General features: G+C 45.8%; 1 protein-coding gene across 1 annotated transcript in view; it reads right to left on the bottom strand.

Moving 5' to 3' along the window:
- The window catches only part of LOC119373985 (uncharacterized), a 45894-nt gene that overhangs the window by 20511 nt on the left and 6494 nt on the right, over window positions 1-18889 (bottom strand). The window lies entirely within an intron of this gene.

Genomic DNA, 18889 nt, shown 5'->3' with positions numbered 1-18889 from the left:
TGTCTCGTGTGTATATGACTGCATATTCGCAGCAGATGGAAAAATTTTTATTACAAATGTTTCGCGGCGTTTTCCACGTTACCATTGCGTGATTAGATACTCTGACCGGTGAGCTTTCCGTTGCGCTGAAGAAAACAGGTACCATGAAAATTGGTTGTCGGTCCCTTTAAGCTTCTCCGTTTTTGCGTACCGCTGAGCAGCATTTGCGCTTTCCTTCTCCATGGCTGTAGGCACCATCCACTGACCAGAAGGAGCTGCGTTGCTCGCACTGGCGCGTCCCAAGTTTGCTGACATTGGCCATTAGTGGCGCGCAGAAAACAGACGCGCGCACGCGTGCACCGTGTTGCCCGGCCACAATCCGCCCACTCATGCAGAGAGGGAAACGCACGCATCACGTCCCATTTTGACCGACCCCAACTCCGGTGCGCCAGCTGTGCGCCGTGTGACGTCACTGCTCCTCGCGCATGCGCAGCACGGCTCTCCTACTGCCACGCGAAACTGCTCCGCCTCGGCCAGTGTAGCTAACGCTATAAAAGAAAGAACAAGAATCTGACTTGGCAGAAAGGGAACTGTAGACTACAGATGCCAGTTCATGACGTATAGTGTAATTGTCACATCAGAATGTACTTGTTGAAACAACTTCATGGGCTAATCCAATCAAGTGGGCCAGACACTGACGAAGTGTTCCAGACGCTGACGAAGGCTAGAAAGAAGATGAAAGACGCACATGTCGATGCCGCCCCGAAAGCAACGGATAGTTGCAACCTACAATAAAACCCCACGCTTACGCATCGCTAAGGCGACTCATAAAGGAGATTCTACTCGGGTCCAGTGGATTAGGCGCCGACGACGTGCCACAAAATCTCACAGCACTACAAAAGCTCACACGGCGCCTTATGCATTTGCCTAAGACGACTCGAGGCCGAAAGCCATATTCTTCTTATTATGCTTCTCAGTCGATTTATTAAGCCTCGCCCGCCCCTATCCCAAAGCTTCCTGCACCTAACTTTGTCTTGAACGGCCTCCAGGATCGGAGGCATTGCAAGTTTTCCGCACCTCACTAGATTTTGCATTGCCACCGTGATCGACCCACCTTTGGCCAAGCGACGATGTCGTGTGATTTCGTCCTCATGTGACGTCAGGTGATCTGACGTCATGACGACGTCACAAACTTTTGCTATCTGTGACGTCATGACGCCGTAGTGTGTGTCATCACGTGATGATGACTTTTTGCATCACTCGTGCTGACGCCGTCGGCGCCGACGGTCAATTTTCGAGCTTGATGAGGCATCTAAGGCTTTCGCCTTAAAAGACACATTTATGCGCCCCCGCACGCAAGCCTCACGAGAGGACGAACTTCAATCCGGTGTAAATCCAAGCTGACTCATTCCTCTGCCCACATAGGCCGGCCATGATTACGAAAGCCAAATGGAGCCATTTATGTCAAAACTGCACAAATCAAACATTGGCTAGCGAAAATCGCACCCTCTGAGGGGGGGGGGGGAGGGAAGGAGGGGTTAGGGAGTGGTGTACACACTTCTAGGTCGCTCCTACCAGCTCCCTCACAACGGACCTGCGAAAGGCTGCTCAGAGCACCGAATCAGAGAATAAAGCGAGCCCTCGTAACCTGGGCCGAATGGGTCGCTCTTCGTGCGGGGTCATTCTAGTGCTCGGGCCTGCCAGGCATTACCAGAGCAGAATTTGAATATAGTTGCTCCCACCACGAACACCTGCATGAATTATGTTTTTTTTATATTTAATACGAAAGCCTTAGCTGTCTCATCAAACGCAAAAATTGACCGTTGGCGGCGTCAACACGAGTGACGCAAGAAATCACCATGATGTGATGACGTCACAGCTCGGCAAAATTTGTGACTTCATCATGACGCCACTATGGCGCCACATGACGACGGCATCACATGACATCGTCGCTTAGTGAAAAGTGGGCCGATCACGGAGGCTGTGCAAAACAAGGTGAGATGCAGAAAGCTCGCAATGTCTCCGATAACGGAGGCAGTGCAAAAGCCCGTTAGGTGCAGCAGGCATTAGGAGGGGGGCACCAGTACATCGACTGAGAAGCAAAAAGAAGAAGATTGGAGTCGACTTAGACGATTGCATAAGGGACCCTCTCAGTATTTTGTTCTTTCTCTTCGCAGTCTATTGAACTTACGCAACCTCCCCCACCCCCTAGTTTTCTGCACCTAACGCAGCTTTGCACGTCCTCTAAGATCGGAAGCATTCCAAGCCCTCTGTACCTCACGCGGTCTTGCAGTGCCTCCGGGATTGGCACACTTTGTCATGTCATGTATGACATCAGCTAGTGTCACGTCATTATGATATCACAAATTTTGGCGATCTGTGTCGCCACGATAACGTCTTCACATGAATATTTCTTGCATCATTCGCGTTGACGCCGACGGTCAATTTTCGCATTAGAAAAGGCATCTAAGGCTTTCGCCTTTAAACACCCGCCCTGACAAGAAATGAAGAATTCGTAAACAGGGGGTGTTGTTGAAGCAGACGTTTCGACAAGCGGAATTGTCGTCTTCAAGGTTGCAATCTTGAAGAAGACAAGTCCGCTTGTCGAAACGTCGGTTACAGCCACACTTGGTGTTCAGGAATTCATCATCTCTTCAAACTTCAATCTTCCCCTGAACTTCTGCAATTTTCCAAATTTCCGCACTGACAAGGTTACTAGCGTAGATGCTGACGGCCAGTTTTACAGAATTGAGAACTGGTAATGTATACCAGGGTTGCCGTTGGGTAGATATCAAAAGGAGCCAAAACTAAAGCTAAAAGTAGCCAAAGTAGCCATGTCATTTAATTTTAGCGCCATATTTGTAGCCGAAATCTTAAAAAAACTATATTATGAATGCAATTATTAATATTCACCTAGAAATAAGTTTATTTTGAATAGGCGAAACGGAGAATAACGAGCACAAGATTTTTTCTTGCTTGGTCTGCAAGCCGCAAGTAAGTGGCAAATACATTAATACATAATTATAATTCAGCGCACCTGTATGCAGTTTGTCTAGAATAGGTGTAATTCTTAATGAAATAATCTCAGTCAACGACTCCGCCAGAACAGTAAACGCTGACTCTGTTTTCCATTGAAACCGTAGAACGAAAGTGGTGCAGGGTTACGATAATAACAGTTGAGCTTCAAGCAGCGAAATCCGACCGAAGATGAACTCCTCTTGTTCCCGATATATCTTTCACGCGCTGTGTATTAGAACCTAGGGTCAGCAGTCTGCCATGGCCACGCATTTCTTTACAGACGCTCAGGTTTCGAGATGAGCACCAGCCCGCTGCGGCGGGGAAGACATCACGACATCCCACAAAGGAAAGTTTATTGAACCGGTACACGGAAGCGCTAGAGACGCTTATAAACTAAGTACTTATAAATTGCGTCAGTGGAAATTGCACACGCGCTAGACGCAATCTTATGCAGACTGCAGTAATACACTTTACGCTACCGAGCAACTATAGAACAGCAAACATGTTAACTAAAGCATCTTACTTCTCAAGGAGATGTGGAAAAATAAAGAGGAAAAAAAAAAGGGGGGGGGGAAGGAAAAAGAAAGGGGGAGGGGGAAGTGTAGCACGGGGAGTCGGGTAACTTGTTTCTTTTTGCGAACTCAGTATGACGCTGCTGGAAATTCCAGTTTCTCCACACGTAATGCGAAAAAACGAGTGTACCAGCGCCTTAAAAAGGTACTGACACGAAAATTTCCAGTTGCCGTTTGTTTGCGTTAAATGAAAGGTCAAGCCCTCAAGAGCCTAGGAAAGGTAGTGCTAAGCGCGAGTGCACCCGGAAAAAGTAATCACAGTATGTTTTCAAAAGCTAGTGTCGGTTCCTACTGTACCCTGACGTCACAACACGATACGAGCTTCTCGCTCGCACAATATATAGTGAAGTTTCCACGGCCGTTCCGGACGCACCGTGGCTACGTTGGTGACGCACAAGCGGCCATCTTGGAAGTTCTGGTACCTAACGTCATCACAACTAGCCAGACTGCTGCATGAAGTCGCCAGAATTGGTACTGTAGCCTGACGTCAAGCTAGTGTCGATGTCGGTAGATACGCCACGGAAAAATCGACTTTACTATCAAAATAAGATATCTTCTGAGCATTTTCTGAGCTTCACACTTGCTCATAGCGGTGTCTGCATACAGGAGATTTATATGGCGGAGTAAACTTGCCTTCGAAAAAAAGTGCCAGTACTCCTTTAAGAAGGCATCAACACCACTCGCTTCCAGCTCATCAACTAGGTATCCGAAAACAATTTGATAAATACGGTGCATGGCTGGGAACGCTGCACGCTGTGGTTGTCGACGAGCTACTGCCTGGCACCGACGTCTCCATATCACGTACATTGTCACCAAGAGTATCAATTGTGTCGTTATTCCTTTGCGACGGCGGTGTACAGCTCTAACTCCAAAGGTGCGCCAAACAAGGTGCCATACACCTTTAGTAGCAACACATTCGAATAACGCATTCTTAGTGGTCTCGGACTGCCCACAATTCGCGCATCGATCGGCAAAATCTGTGTCTCTCTCTGGATTGGTGTGACGTGCAATCTGGCGCCGCGTTGACGCGTCGGCAGCACGCCTCATCTTCTCAGCCAGTCAAATTCGCGAACAACTTCAGGAACTTTACTTTTCTTCCACGTCTTCCGTCGGCTTGGGTTCGTTTTTCTTTTACCTTCGTCTTCTAGTGTCTCTTCCATCAGCAAGTAGCTTAAATCTATTCGCGCTAGTTCTTCAAACCCCTTCCCCTCCGTTTTTTGATCTACTGTGCGCCTAAAGTCGCACACACTTTTGTAAAACTCGAGTGGCTTCTCAGTTTGCGGTCCACTGTATCTCTCCGTTGTAAACGTAGTCTTTAGAGTACTTGTCCAGTACATTAGAAGGCTCTTTCCTAGGTATTCCGGATCAGCAAACAACCTAGAGATCGTTTTAGGAGCTTGCTCCTTTTGCTGGGGGGTTGTCTCTCGTCCCTCCTGCCGTGTACGCTGCGCGTGCTTCGCCGAGAGCCGAGCACGCGATCAAGTGCACGATTCAAGGGCGCGTGCTCCGCTCTCGGCGGAGCACACCGAGAAGAAGAAGAAGCCAAGGCAGCAGCGCGGAGGGCTCACAATGCAGCAGCTCTCGCCGCCAAGACCTAGCGGTGAGAGCTCGCGAGGCCGAAGAGAGACGCCAGCGCCGACAGCAAGCACAAGCCACAACCAGCACCAAGGCGGCGGCAGCAGCGAGGGCTCGCGATGCCGAAGCTAAACGGGCTCGTCGACAAGCGGTACTCGGAGGCGGCACGGGTCCGCGAGGCCGCAGCGAAGCGGGCGCAAAGACAAGCGGACCCTGAGCTGAGAGCCCGAGAAGCACAAGTCATTATACTAAAAGGAAAATGTTCCCCCGAGCTCACCTGATCCGTAAATAAGCTTTTGAACAAAATGTATATACTGCATCCATATGCAAATTTATCTATATAGTGCATCGGCATGTAAATTGTGTATATACAATCACACCACAACAACTCTCGTGTCACTTCTTCATATGGTGATGATTGATGCACAGAGGATTCACGGTTGATTGGATTTAACCTCTGGAGCAAGCTCCTTCTTTGTCATTCACTCGGTGGATATGCTGCGACTTTCTGCTGCCAATGCTCAAGTGAAGATATTAATACCCGATAAACCAAGAACGCCGCGCTCTGCTGGCACCTTGAGGCAGTTATACCTTACCAAAGGACCAGCTCGTATATCGATGCACGTTTGCTTTGAACGCACATATATTGTATACCTTCAATTTCTATAAGAGTTGTTAGTAGCACCTGTGCTTCTCCGTATCCGCTGGGTTTTTTTTTTTCGCAATACATGATGCCTATTAGAAACCAGGGATTCAACAACACCAAGCAATGGTAATTCCCTCACCTCATTCGCAGTGCAATCTCCATAGAATAAGGGGAAAGGCCGCCATACCTGCTTGGCCTGGATCGCAAGGTTTTCAAACGTTTTAAAAAAGGCAATCTAAGATGACGACATCTAAAATAATCTTGAAATTACGCCTTCTGATGTCTTCAAATCTTTTAAGATAACATTTTTGACCCACGCTGATGCATCGCAAAACGTGGCCCCGCTGACGCTCTCTGTCACGTTCTCCGTCGGCAGCAACGCTAGAGTACTAGCAGGCCCCGGAAAGTCTCAAGTTCTAGCGATCGCCGCAGAGGGCGAAAAAATCGACCGCGGCGAGTTCCATCGATATGCGCGCAGAGTGGAGCTACTAACTCCTCTTTTGGCGGTCGGCTATCTTAGTTTGCGTTTTCCCTGGTAGGGGCGCTGAACCATCCAAATTTTCCACGATGGTTGAGCAGAAGCTTCCAGGTCTATTTTATGCTGATGATATTGTCTTATTTGCAGACAGTCAAGATGATATACAGCGACTGGCAGATATATGCGGAAGGGAATGTGAGGCTCTAGGACTAGGATTTAGTGCAACAAAATGTGGATTGATGGTATTCAATGATCACGAAGACCATGCGGTCATAATACACGGCCAAAAAATACCGAGGGTAAGCGAGTACAAGTACCTCGGAGTATGGGTAAATGAGGGGGACAGATATATGGAGGTACAAGAGAAAGCATCGGTAGCAAAGGGAAAGAGGAATGCTGCAATTATGAAGCACAGAGCTTTATGGGGATACAATAGGTACGAGGTGCTTCGAGGGCTGTGGAAGGGTGTGATGGTCCCGGGGCTTACATTTGGGAACTCAGTGGTGTGCATGAAGGCAGAGGTACAATCAGGAATGGATGTAAATCAAAGGATGGTGGGCCGCCTCGCGTTGGGCGCTCACGGGAAGACGACAAATGAGGCTGTAAAGGGTGATATGGGATGGACAAGCTTTGAAGTGAGGGAAGCTCAGAGCAAAATGAGATTCGAAGAGAGGCTGAGGAAAATGAAGAAGAGTAGATGGGCAGAGAAGGTTTTCAGGTATTTGTATAGAAAAAGCGTTGACACGCAGTGGAGAAAGAGAACTAGGAGGCTCACCAGTAAATATACGGCTAGCAGTGCGAGCGATATGGCAATAAGGAGCATTAAGCGGAAGGTCAGAGAGGCGGAGAAGACTTATTGGATGGCAGCGATGGAAAAGAAGCCGGCTCTGAGTAACTACCGAAAGGGAAAAAACGAAATAAGGAGGGAAAGGTTTTATGATAATTCAAGGGGAAGCGCTTTGCTGTTTGAAGCAAGGTCAGGCTGCCTTAGAACGCCTAGTTATAAAACGAGATTCAGTAACGAAGAAGAACAATGTACATGCTGCGGGGGAACTAAGGAAACGATGGAACATGTACTGATTGAATGTGGCGATATTCACCCAGGTATACGTGTGGGCACGAGTCTACAGGAAGCCTTGGATTTTAGGGACAACAATGGAAAGCTGAACACGTCCGCGATAGAAATAAGTAAGAGACGGTTAGAGTATTGGTGGCAGAAAAGTAGAGATAAAGTACAAAAATAAATAATGGGGAAAAATAAGGTCATTTTGCCTTAAGAGGCAGAGAGATGGGCCGTGAATTTATATTTTTTTTTGTATAATAACATAGATGTAATCAGTGTAGGTAAAGTATTAAGCCAACCTGAAACAAGGAAGTTTTTTTTTTCTTCGAGCCTGGTGGCAGACATGTCACCGCTCCGTTATATAGGGGACGCTCATAGCATCCATCCATCCATTTCCACCTTAAGAAATTGTTTTGCGCAAACTAATGAATTATTCAAACATGTTATTTTGCTTTGGACAACTAGAGATTTAATTACATTTAGACCTAATTTGTATAGCTGCTTTTTAATTGAAGTGTCAACGTTTTAATACTTCACTGATGACTAACTGGACCAAAATCCAATTTGTATCGATCTTTTCCGTGGCCGTTGGCGTTCAAATTGTTCGGCGGCAACGTAAATGCGGAAGCACTTTTCGCTTCATTTCGCAGACGCCCTTTTATCTTTACAGCAATAGTATCTGACTCAGTTTACCGGCGAATTTAGGAATACCGTAGCGATCGAGATCGAGGGGTACGTTCGACGCTTTCATGGAGTCGTTCTGTTGATTCCGCACCGTAAACAGGTAAACCGGCGCATCGGTTCGAATAATCGAGCGCAAGTTTTAAAATAGATTTTATATCCGCGAGGGTCGTGAACAGCGGTGATTATTGGACGTAATGGTAATCGCATTAGGTGAAAGAGAACTCTTGTAAAATGGTCCGTCGTCGTTTCTTTGACATAGCTTTTAGATCAACTAATATATTGCTATAATGAAGAATACATAAACCACATGTTGTTCTGTGTCAGCTTTGCATTGCCGTGTAACTTGCACACGCGACACGCCTGGTTTGTGATTTCGGTGTACTGTACTTAAAGGGAATGCGCGTGATTTGCAATAGGACGCCTAGGCAGTTTGAAGTGGCTATGCGTGCAGCGTTTCTTCGAATAATCGAGCGCAAGTTTTTTAAAATAGATTTTATATCCGCGAGGGTCGTGAACAGCGGTGATTATTGAACGTAATGGTAATCGCATTAGGTGAAAGAGAACTTTTAAGTGCTTTGGGGTTTAAACATTTAGATTATTATCAGCAGTGCTTAAAGTCAAGGGGGCTTAAAGTTAATGCGGTATCTGGTGGTCTCATACCCCTCCACCGATACTGAGATCTGAGACCCATCTCACCAGAATCTAGGGGTGTGTGTGTGTTGGCACCGTCGAGATTGTTCAGAAACTCTTATCATTTTCCTTTGTTTCACGATTACTATAAAATCTAAATTTTGTAACGAATTTTGCCTGATGAGTATTTTGTACCTTCAGCCCTGTAACGGCAGTGGTTTCGCGAATAATATTTATGTTACAAGTGTCGAAGCATCGTTTCGCTGCTTCCATAGATGGTAAGTTTCATTGTTTACTTGATTGAAAGTGTGTATTTCATCTGATGTGTTTTTTCTAAAGCGGATATAGAATTAATGTAATGATGTGTACTTTCAGAATACCAAGATTTCCCCGACTTCTCTCCAGAGCTGTCAGCATCAAGGCGTGAGACCAGTAAGTGGGAGCTTTCCAAAAATAAAGCACAATGCCATTGCTCCTGCTTAAATTTTTATAGTGATATACAGCATTCTTTTCCAGTGCCCCTCAATATCTCTCCACCAACACAAGAGCAAGCATCCCAGGGGGCACAGGAGCCATTGCCAACAACACCAACTACACAGAGTAGGTATTCTTCCTCTTATTAAAGCAAGATTAATGCAAGATTACATAGTAATTCCAGTAAGTGTGTCTTCATTCTACAAACCAAAAAGGAAATATTCCCACATGCGTCCCCAGTATATAAATATTGGCACGACAACTGGTTAATGATACAGCTCATTACATTAAATAGATGCTTTCATTAAATAAATACACTTTTGTTTTAACGTTTTACTATCTGCCACTTGGTGTGTGCCTACTTTTGGCGAGTCATATATGTGGCTGTGTGACAAAAAAATACATTTTGCCTGTGTTTCTTTTGTTGTCATAACATGCAAAAATACCAAATTAGCCTTTTACACTAGCCTGACCTGGCATTTCAGTTTGGGCATAGTTTGCAAATTTTGTAAAGGATGCACACAAAATTCCAGGTAATAATACGTTGCATTAAAATACAAATGTGCGTGTTTCTAGTGTACCAAACTCAGCAAACGATTTAACCAAAGTGTAAGACTTAACACTAGTGATGTGGCTTTTTGATTTTCCAGGAACCCCAAGAGCCAAGACCATGACATAGAAGGTGCTCACTCCACGTTATATGGAGAGGCTTCAGTGCTGCTGCGACGAGAATTCCCACCTCCATCAAATTGTTGCAAGACTTAAAAAGCCCAAGAGACCAATTGCCTCTCATGCACAGCTTCTTCTTGAAGCAGGCAGGTACCTAAAGAAGGACTTTTTGGAAATTCTAAGAGTGCAAATGCATCTGCAACCACTGAAAAAACATGGGAGACGGTGGCCGATGCAACTTAGACAGTTTGCCCTCAGTCTTTACTTTACAAGCCCTGAGGCATATAAATATCTATCAAAGGTACCAAGTAGGGGTGTGCGAATAGTGAAATTTCATCTCGAATTGAGTAGTGCCGAATAGTGGCCGAAAATATCGAATATCGAATAGTATCTAAGCGTGCATCCCCAGCTACGGCAAGACAAAAAAAAAATCAAGGAAGCTACGGCGTGGTGACAGCTTACGCACTTGTTCGGGAGTCTTTTTTTTTTCAGCTTTTATGGGCGTGCAACCATGTTGATAGAAGAGCCGCCATTCTAGTCAGCAGCGCCACTTTTAACTTCCTAAAGGGTAAGAGAGGGTGGTACAGTAGATAGCTTTTTTTTTTCCTATGGCCGCACAATGCGGCTCATCTGACAATGGTCACATTATTGTGCTGCATCGCCATGGGTGCTCTGGGCCCGAAAATCTTTGGGCGCCCGTTTACAGCAGTGTTTTGATTGTACGCCGAAACGATGGGAGTGTCTGATAGAACGGAGTTTCTGAACGAGTGGTCAGTGTGGCAGTGGCGACTGCAGCGTGAACAAATTTTCGCATCTGAAACCAATCATCAAGGGTTTTGCAGGCCAAAGTCGGGATGTTTTACGGCCCTTGTGGCATATGCGACAGAACTATGCAAGAAGTCCGGATGCAAAGAAGGGCTTCCCACTTTTCTTGCCTTTCTTTTTTTTTTACGTGCTGAAATAACATAATCTCCTCTAAAGTAAACATGCGCTCATTTTCGAACCAGGAAATCGGTGAAAGTTTTAACGAAAGGCCTATTGTAACAACGTTAGCGTTAGTTTTAGCCACCCCGCCTTCACCAGGTTGCACCATTGACCTTTGTCGCATTTTAGATATTCGTACTCTTGAATTATTCGATTAGGTAGTATTCGATTCGAATTCGAAACTCGAATATTCGCACACCCCTAGTACTAAGCCTTCCCACAGTAAAGTGCTGAAGGACGTGGTTGTCGGCCGTAAATATAAAGACAGGAGTTCTGCCTCAGATTCTCGAGTCGTTCAAAGAAAAGGCAAAAAAAGGGAAACTCAAGACAGAGCTTGCTGCCTGATTTTTGACAAGATTTCTTTAAAAAGAAATCTGCAGTTGACCCTAAGGAAGACATCATACATAGATATGCTGATAATGCCAGAGAAAGAACAAATGGCACAGCGAACACTGCAGCACTTGTGTTGGTCTCTGTGATAGTGAAGAAATGGATACAGCCAGTAGTCTTTTTGACAGGAGAGGGGACAGTTCGCACAGGGCCCCTTTTAATGTCACTGAAAAAGCTAATCATTGAGCTGAAGGCATGTAGCCCCTTCGTAAAAGCATTGGTTTGTGACCAGGGTAGCATCAATTGTGTTATTGCAAGGACACTGGGTGTGAGCATTGACAGGCCTTTCTTTATTACTGATAAAGAGAATATTTCCTTCATTTTTGACGTCCCCCACCTGTTGAAATGTATGAGGAATATCTGAGGAAGCATGATATTTCTATTGGTGATAAGGTTGCTTCCTGGGGGCATATTAAGACTTTGTATGAATCAGCACATCACCCGAAACTAAAATACCTACACAAACTCACTGAGGGCACATCTATGATAGTGCATTTGGTAATATGAAAGTAAAGTGGGCCTTTCAGGCGCTTAGCAACAGTGTCTATCTAGGAATAGAAGCATTCATAGCATTTAATGTTCTACCACCAGAAGTCACAAGCACGGCTGAGTTTGTTGAGAAAATAGATCAGTTGTTTGATTCATTGAACAGTTCTTGTGTAAAGATAACTGAGAAAAAATGAGGTACGCAATTAATACTTCTACAAGGGCACATTGAATTCTTGAATTCTTGCATTGCATGGATTAAAACTTGGAAATTCAAAGCACCTGGGCAACCAAGAACCATTCAGGGCTGGCAGGTGACGATTAAAGCGGTTTGTATGCTGTGAGCAGATCTGCAGGAATCCTATAACTTCAAATTTTTGCTCGCTCGTCGTCTGAATCAGGATCCCTTGGAGAACTTGTTTGGGATCGTTCGGCAACAGCACGGCTGTAACGAGACTCCAAACACATTTCAGTTCACTGCCGGTCACAGGCATATCATTGTCGGGAAGCTCTTCAAGCTTTCAGATGGCAGCAACTGCGAAGCAGATAAGGCTGTTCTAACTGAGCTAAAGAAATTAAGACTCGATCAAGAAAGTCCTACTGTGGCTGACACCTTCAGCTCAAACCTTTCAGACACCAAAGAACCACCAGATGTACTTGAATCAAACATAGTTTGTTACGTGTCAGGATAGCTAGTACAAGCATTTCTGAAAAAAAAGCACCGTGCTCACAGTGCAAGGATCTCTTGAAAGACAAAAGCCAAAAATTGTCTTCACCAGACCAAATCTCCATGATGTTCCAAGCAGTGGAGGTGCAGGACAAGACTCTAGGTAATTTAATAGTGCCCACAGAAGCAGCTTTCAATTTTGTCAGAAAATTGGAAAAAGCATTATCTATTCAAATATGTGCTGTAGCACACTCGAGAGGGGTGTCAGAAACTGCTTCGTATTATGATGGAGGTGACTAATCGCCCATTTTGCAGTGCTCACTGTTGCAAATTGTTTCTGCAAATGTTGTACATATTACGATTTTCTGTTATTTGGAATTCAAAAACAGAGAATAGGCCAGGCAAAGACTTGGAAGTCTGTTGCAAAAATTGACTTCGCAGTTCAAGGCTATTGTTTGTGGGCTCATCTACTGCTGTGTTATAATTGTTCTAAGCAAAAAGGACAAGCAATCCAAGGAGCTCGTGACTTATTTGTACAATTTTACTTGTTGTCCATGTGTTTATAAGCAATGTACTGATATTTCCTACAGTATTGTTGTCACCATGAAGTGTTTGTTATGTATCTGTGTTGTGAATTAAGCATGTGGTTACTTACGATGTGGGAACGCACAGAATGATTAGACCATACCTATTAATTTCTGGGCACTTGCCGTGCTGTCAAGTGGGCTCTTTACCAAGAAAGGTTGGAATTTTCCCAGCCCACTAGTCCGCGGTCAGCTGCAGGCTGAAACAAATTTCGTGCTACTCCGAGCCATTACTTGCTTCTTTGGACACAACTTAGCCGATTGCCTCTGCAGAGAGAAACTAGACGTTAGGATAATTTTTCATCCAGGGCGAATTTATTATAGGTTCGCTCCACAGTCGTCACGGCGGACGCATGTTTTGTCGCCCAGTTTTCCTAGGCGATAAAACAAAACAAATGTGGCCGTCGTGAAGGGAATTCACACCCACGTCCTCGCATTTACCAAAGCGGCACCTTACCTGCTCTACCTGCTATGGTAAACTTGTCAAGCAACACAAAAGGTCGAGAGAAGGCAGCCAGTGAGTTGCGCTGCAAGCTATCGTATTCTCTCCGCAAAGCTACCGGCTAGGTGATGTCCCAAAGAGGCTGCATAAAATTGTACGAGGAAATAGGGAAATTATTATAGTGTACACGAGCGTATACATGTTTCGTAGCTCAGGTCTTCTTGCTCGTGCGTTCGCGCTTTATGAGCCACTACGTCACGATGTAACCGCGTTGTTTGCTTGTGTGAACGCTCAGTGGTGTATTTTGCCTTGTAATGATTTATGAATATGTAATAAAACATTATCAAGCTTACACGTCGCCGGTGTTGTGTGCGTTAATGCCAGTTGAGGCATTGGCGTCTCCTGGCACCTTCGTAGCATTTCACACACTTGGGGCACGGAATACACACGAAAGACAGTTCAGAAGATTCAATACGACACTCGCAGGGCTCGGTAAGTGAACAAAACGTGGCGTATGCATTTATTTCTTTTGTACGAACACGGGCAACCGGAGCGCAGTGCACAGCAACCAAAAACGAGAAACGGCAGCCATATTGCACAAAACTTATTTCCGTTTCCTGTTGTACAACGGCATCTCTTGGTCGGCTACTTTAGTTCATAACGCCACCGCTACCATTATTTCCGTTGCACTGTCAAAGGTACAGTTTCCCTTCTCTAAGTGTATGGGTGTTCTCTGGTACTAGCAACACGGGCCGCATGGCTCATGGCGCAATTCTCGAGCAGTCTGTTGGAACATGTTTTTCGTTTCAGTTTTGGTTTCGTTTTCGGTTCCGTTTCAGTACCAGAACAAAAAAAAAAAGTTTAAGACAGCTTAGGTGGATAGCAAGAACCTGGCTCTCGCAAGGTATTGTGGGCTACGGTGGCCGTCTGCATCGACTTCCGCTTCGAGAGTCCGCGCCGCCGTACGGGCACTGTTACATATGCCGTCGCTTTCTCCATGTGCCACCTAGCAGACGCGGTGATATTTTTCTCGAAAATGACTGCGTAACATCTTGGAAAGCCACGCTGCTTAGTTTAATGAAAAATGCAATCACTACTGGGCAATTATAAAAGGTGGGTATGGTCCTACCTTCATTAAGTGGCATGGAACTCACATAGATGCTTGTTGTTCGGCAGCGGAGAGTGTTTTTGCGCATGTTTTGGGCTGTATAAAGTTTCGTTGCACTTCCTGATGTCATCAAATATCAGTCCAATGTAAGACTTGAACTTCTTTTTTCATGTATCGAACTGGTAAAGTGATTTATTTACTTTAGTTGTGTCACAAAGATACCATCTCGGGTTCGGTATGGTGAATGAAGATAATAAAATACGTTTTACTCAAAAAGTGATTAACTCTAGCAGCTTTCTCGTTTTTATTTTAAGATTTAATCTTTCTTTGCCTGAGAGTTCGTTCTGTTGCGGCCTCGAACTACGTGTTTGAAGGCATGTGAAATTCTGCGCACTCCACATACATTTTGCTTTCAAGTTCAGCTCTAAGGTTTCGGCACTTCACGTTTCTAAGTCTCTGAAATACTACGGACGCTATATTTATTACGTCACTCGTCGTTTCAAAAGCGACGTCGATCGTTTTACGTCCTGATCGATGCCACTAACTGAGGGGCCGTTTTGTCCCATTGGCCGGCCTTTGCCGCGCTCAGTATTTACCAAATATATGACAAAGTAGGCAATGACAAGGCAGTACATGCAATTCAAGTACAATAAATAGGCGCATTTGATGGTAGAGTACCTGTACTGTTGTCAGAACCTCTTGAACGATTTAGCACCGTCTGTTGTTTTGGCCCCATGCGTGCTTATATGTGTGTGGTTCTGAGGTAGCCGTCGTTTGTGCTCGAAAATACATAATCAAGCTTATTCGGTAAAATCTTACTGCGTGTTTTAAAGCATAACCGTATACGTATGCTGGCTGCTGCACTCGAGACCGCCTCTCACCGCTCCCCGTGTTTCATTCGCAACGACCGCCTATTTCTACTTCACGCTTCGTTCAGTGAAACGCGAAATATTTCCTATCGATTCACAAATGAACGCAAGAACACGATCACCGCGCAACCGGTAACAAGCGCGTCGCAGAAGTACACGCGTTTCCTCCCCGATTACACTGAACAACAGGCACGTTGAAGCAGTAGGCCTCGAACCGGAAGTACCGTTCAAAGACGACCCGCCGTTTCGCTATCCACCTATAGTGGTGCCAAACCTGAAGCAAGCGCGGAGCTTGGCTGCCTGCCTTGTTTTTGTAGCGTTAGCTACACTGGCCTAGCCGAGCCAGTTTCGCGTGGATCCTCAAGAGCCGTGCTGCGCATGCGCTAGGATCAGTGATGTCACGCACCGGAGCCGGCACCTACCGCGCACTCCGCCGCCACCGCACGCGACTCGCCGCTGCCGGTCTGCGCTTTCCAGAGGAGTGACATCGTAGCCTCGGCAGACGTATTGGCGCCGGCGCGCGCGCAGCTGTTCGCCTTCTCGCTGTGCAGTCGCCGTCGGGGGGGGGGGGGGGGGGGGGGGAGTGATTCTTAATAATAAAAAAACAGGAAGATAAGGAAACTTGAGAGCCCCGCAATTCTCTATCTCTGGGATGACACTTCAACAGTAGCGCTCAGAGGGAAGGGATAAGGAGGGTTTAAAAGAATAATAGGAAAGAGTAGGGGGGATCCGGTCAGCAGAGTTCAGGGACGGGGCAACGATCGGATAGAGGCATGAGGACATCACGTAAAGGCGAACCTTAGTCGGTGAGAGGTGCTCGGCTTGGCGGACGAAGCAATCGTCACGGCACGGCGATCGGCGAGGCGGAGGACATCACGGAGAGCCGAAACTCGATCGGTGAGCGGTGCTTGGCATCGCGGACGACGCAACCGTTGCTCATGAAATCCACGGAGCGAATCTCGCCGGCAGCGCTGGAGCCGCTTGATAGCGCCTCTGACTGGCGTTTGCTAGTGTGGTTTAGCTATGGAGAAGGAGAGCGCAAATGCTGCTCAACGGCGCGGAAGAGCGGAGAAGCCTAACTCATCGGATCTCGAAGTAATTGCCTGGCAAAATGAATATACATGTGCCACATAATACGTATACCGCGTGTGTGTCATTGGAGCAGCAGTAAGCATGATAATCAAGCTAATCCTAGACAATCAGGAAACCTAAGAATAATTAGCTGAACCTTTGCTAACGCAACGTTATCCTGGCATAGCCGAGCTAAGCTACTGCAACATTTTTTCTTTATTGTTATATTTCTGTATCCCTCTCTTTTTTTTCTCTCTTTTTATCTTTCTCTGTTACTCTATCTACTTTTTTTGTCTCTTCTTGTTTCTATTTCTGGCTTTGACTATCTATTCTTTCCCTTTCTTCCTGTTCTTTCTCTCTCTCTCTATTTAATTCACACAGTTTACTTGATTCTCTCTCTTTTTCTCGTTTTGTCTTGCTCTCTCTTTTTCAATCCGTTTCTTTCCATATTTCCCTCTCTATTTCTTTCTCTGCCTTTCCTTCGTTTTGTTCGCTCTATTTCTTTCTTTCTCTTTCTATCACTATCTTTTTCTCTCTCTCTCCCTCTCTCTCTCTCTCTACTCGTTCTATCGCCCATCACAGTTATTCCACCCCACTCCGGACAAATCGGCGCACATCTCCCGAGAGCGAAGCCGAAGAGGAGGACATCTCCCGAGAGGAGGACGAAGAGGAAGCGCGGGACGAAGGAAGCGCGTGCCGCTTCATGATGATGATAGTGTTTTGTTCGCTCTGCACGGAATAACGGTCGGTTTCAACAGTACCGCTCTTAAAAAGATGTTCCGTAACGGTTCGTGACGGTTTTTATTTGTACGCGAAAAGTTCAAATTAAAGTAACGGTAAAAAACATAGTAGTTAATTTTCTCGAAAGTGAAATATGAATTCCCCGAGAAAGCTGAATGATTTGCGTCAAGCGAATGAGCCTGATCTCAGAAGCAGCGCGTCATCCAGAGTAACCTCTGAAAGCCGAGACCGCTGTTCCGGTGAAACAAACTTCGGCCGCTTCAACGCCGGCCTCTCCACGCTGGTTTGTGTGACTGGCACACCAAGAACCACTTGCGTTAATATAAACCCATCCGGTTGCCGCACTTCCCGGTTTTCGCAAAATTTCTACACAACATTACTTTGGAATGCCTGTCCGAGATACGCGCTAATACGTTCCCCTGAGCTGCCTTTCGCCGCAAACCAATATAAGCTATTTTGGTTTCACTCCAGCACTAACCAATAGATAACGTTTTAGTCACGTTTTCGTTCCGGTCAAAAATGTCGCTGTTTTCTTATTTAGTTCCTGATTTTCGTTCCGTTGCGACACACTGGTCGAGAGTGTGGGCCCATTGCTTCTCCCTTTCATGCAACCTCCTTTGAAGTTGTACATGACTACAACCACAGCCATAACCTAAACATACATATAATTTTGGGGTTTCACGTCCTAAAACTACAATAGGTATATGAGCGAAACCGTAGTGGAGGGCTCCGGAACTTTCGACCACCTGGGGTTATTTAACGTGCCCCTAAATCCGGCCTCAAGCATTTTCGCCTCTATCGAAAATGCGACTGCCACGGCCGGAATTCGATCCCGCGACCTACGGGTCAGTAGTCGAGCACAATAACCACTAGACCACCTAGGTGTGTGCCCTCAGTTATTAATCATTACCCTGTACTGCTTCCGATTACTATAATTTACGTTCAATTATTTTTTAATTATGTCAGTTATTACTCTCAATTACCGTCAATTACTTTTTGATTACTCTAAATTACTTAATTACTTCTTACTTCACTGTGCTGGGCTTTAGTGGACGTTAGACGTCCTGTATCACCCATGGGGCCGCGAGCCGCGGCTGTTGCTTTTCTTTCTTTGATGTCTTTTTTATTCATTCGTGTTGACAACGTTGACGTTGCACTTTTCGTCTTTGATCTGGCATCTCAGGATTTCGCTTCAGATAAATATAGCGATTGGCAATGACAACGAGAAGTCGTGGTGGCAGCCAATTGCGGCCGGCAATGCAGGACGCAGTTAGTATTCAAGGACTCGCGACACTCGTTCACAATAAACGGAAGGAATGTTTGTGCTGAGGGGCTCGTTTTATTGTTAGATAGAACCAAATGAACCGAACCGACAATTAGGTTAATAAAAGCATAGGAGACATTGATTGCTGACTTCAGCTGTAGTGAAACAATTGTGGCGTAACTTGAAGTCAGTTAAGTTCGGCGAAAGATCGCCCTTTCCGTCAATTGGATCCGAACCCCCCCCCCCCCCCGCCAACCTTCTGATCACGCGTCCAATGTTCTCCCAATTGAGCTGCGAGAGAAGGTGCTTCCCCTTCACTTCATTGTGTACTTATTTTTGCGATATATGTCCCCACGACAGCGTCGTCATCACACGGTGATTATTTCTTGTATCACTTGAGTTGACGCCGAACGGTCATTTTTCGCGTCGGAAGAGGAATCGAAGGCTTTCGCTATTCTAGTACTCTTTACTTTCACCTTAAAACACCAGCACTGA

Source organism: Rhipicephalus sanguineus, chromosome 11, assembly GCF_013339695.2.
Source record: "Rhipicephalus sanguineus isolate Rsan-2018 chromosome 11, BIME_Rsan_1.4, whole genome shotgun sequence".
NCBI classification, from domain to species: domain Eukaryota; kingdom Metazoa; phylum Arthropoda; class Arachnida; order Ixodida; family Ixodidae; genus Rhipicephalus; species Rhipicephalus sanguineus.
The sequence above is the reverse complement of the archived record's forward strand: the minus strand, read 5'-3'. Positions and strand labels throughout refer to the sequence as shown.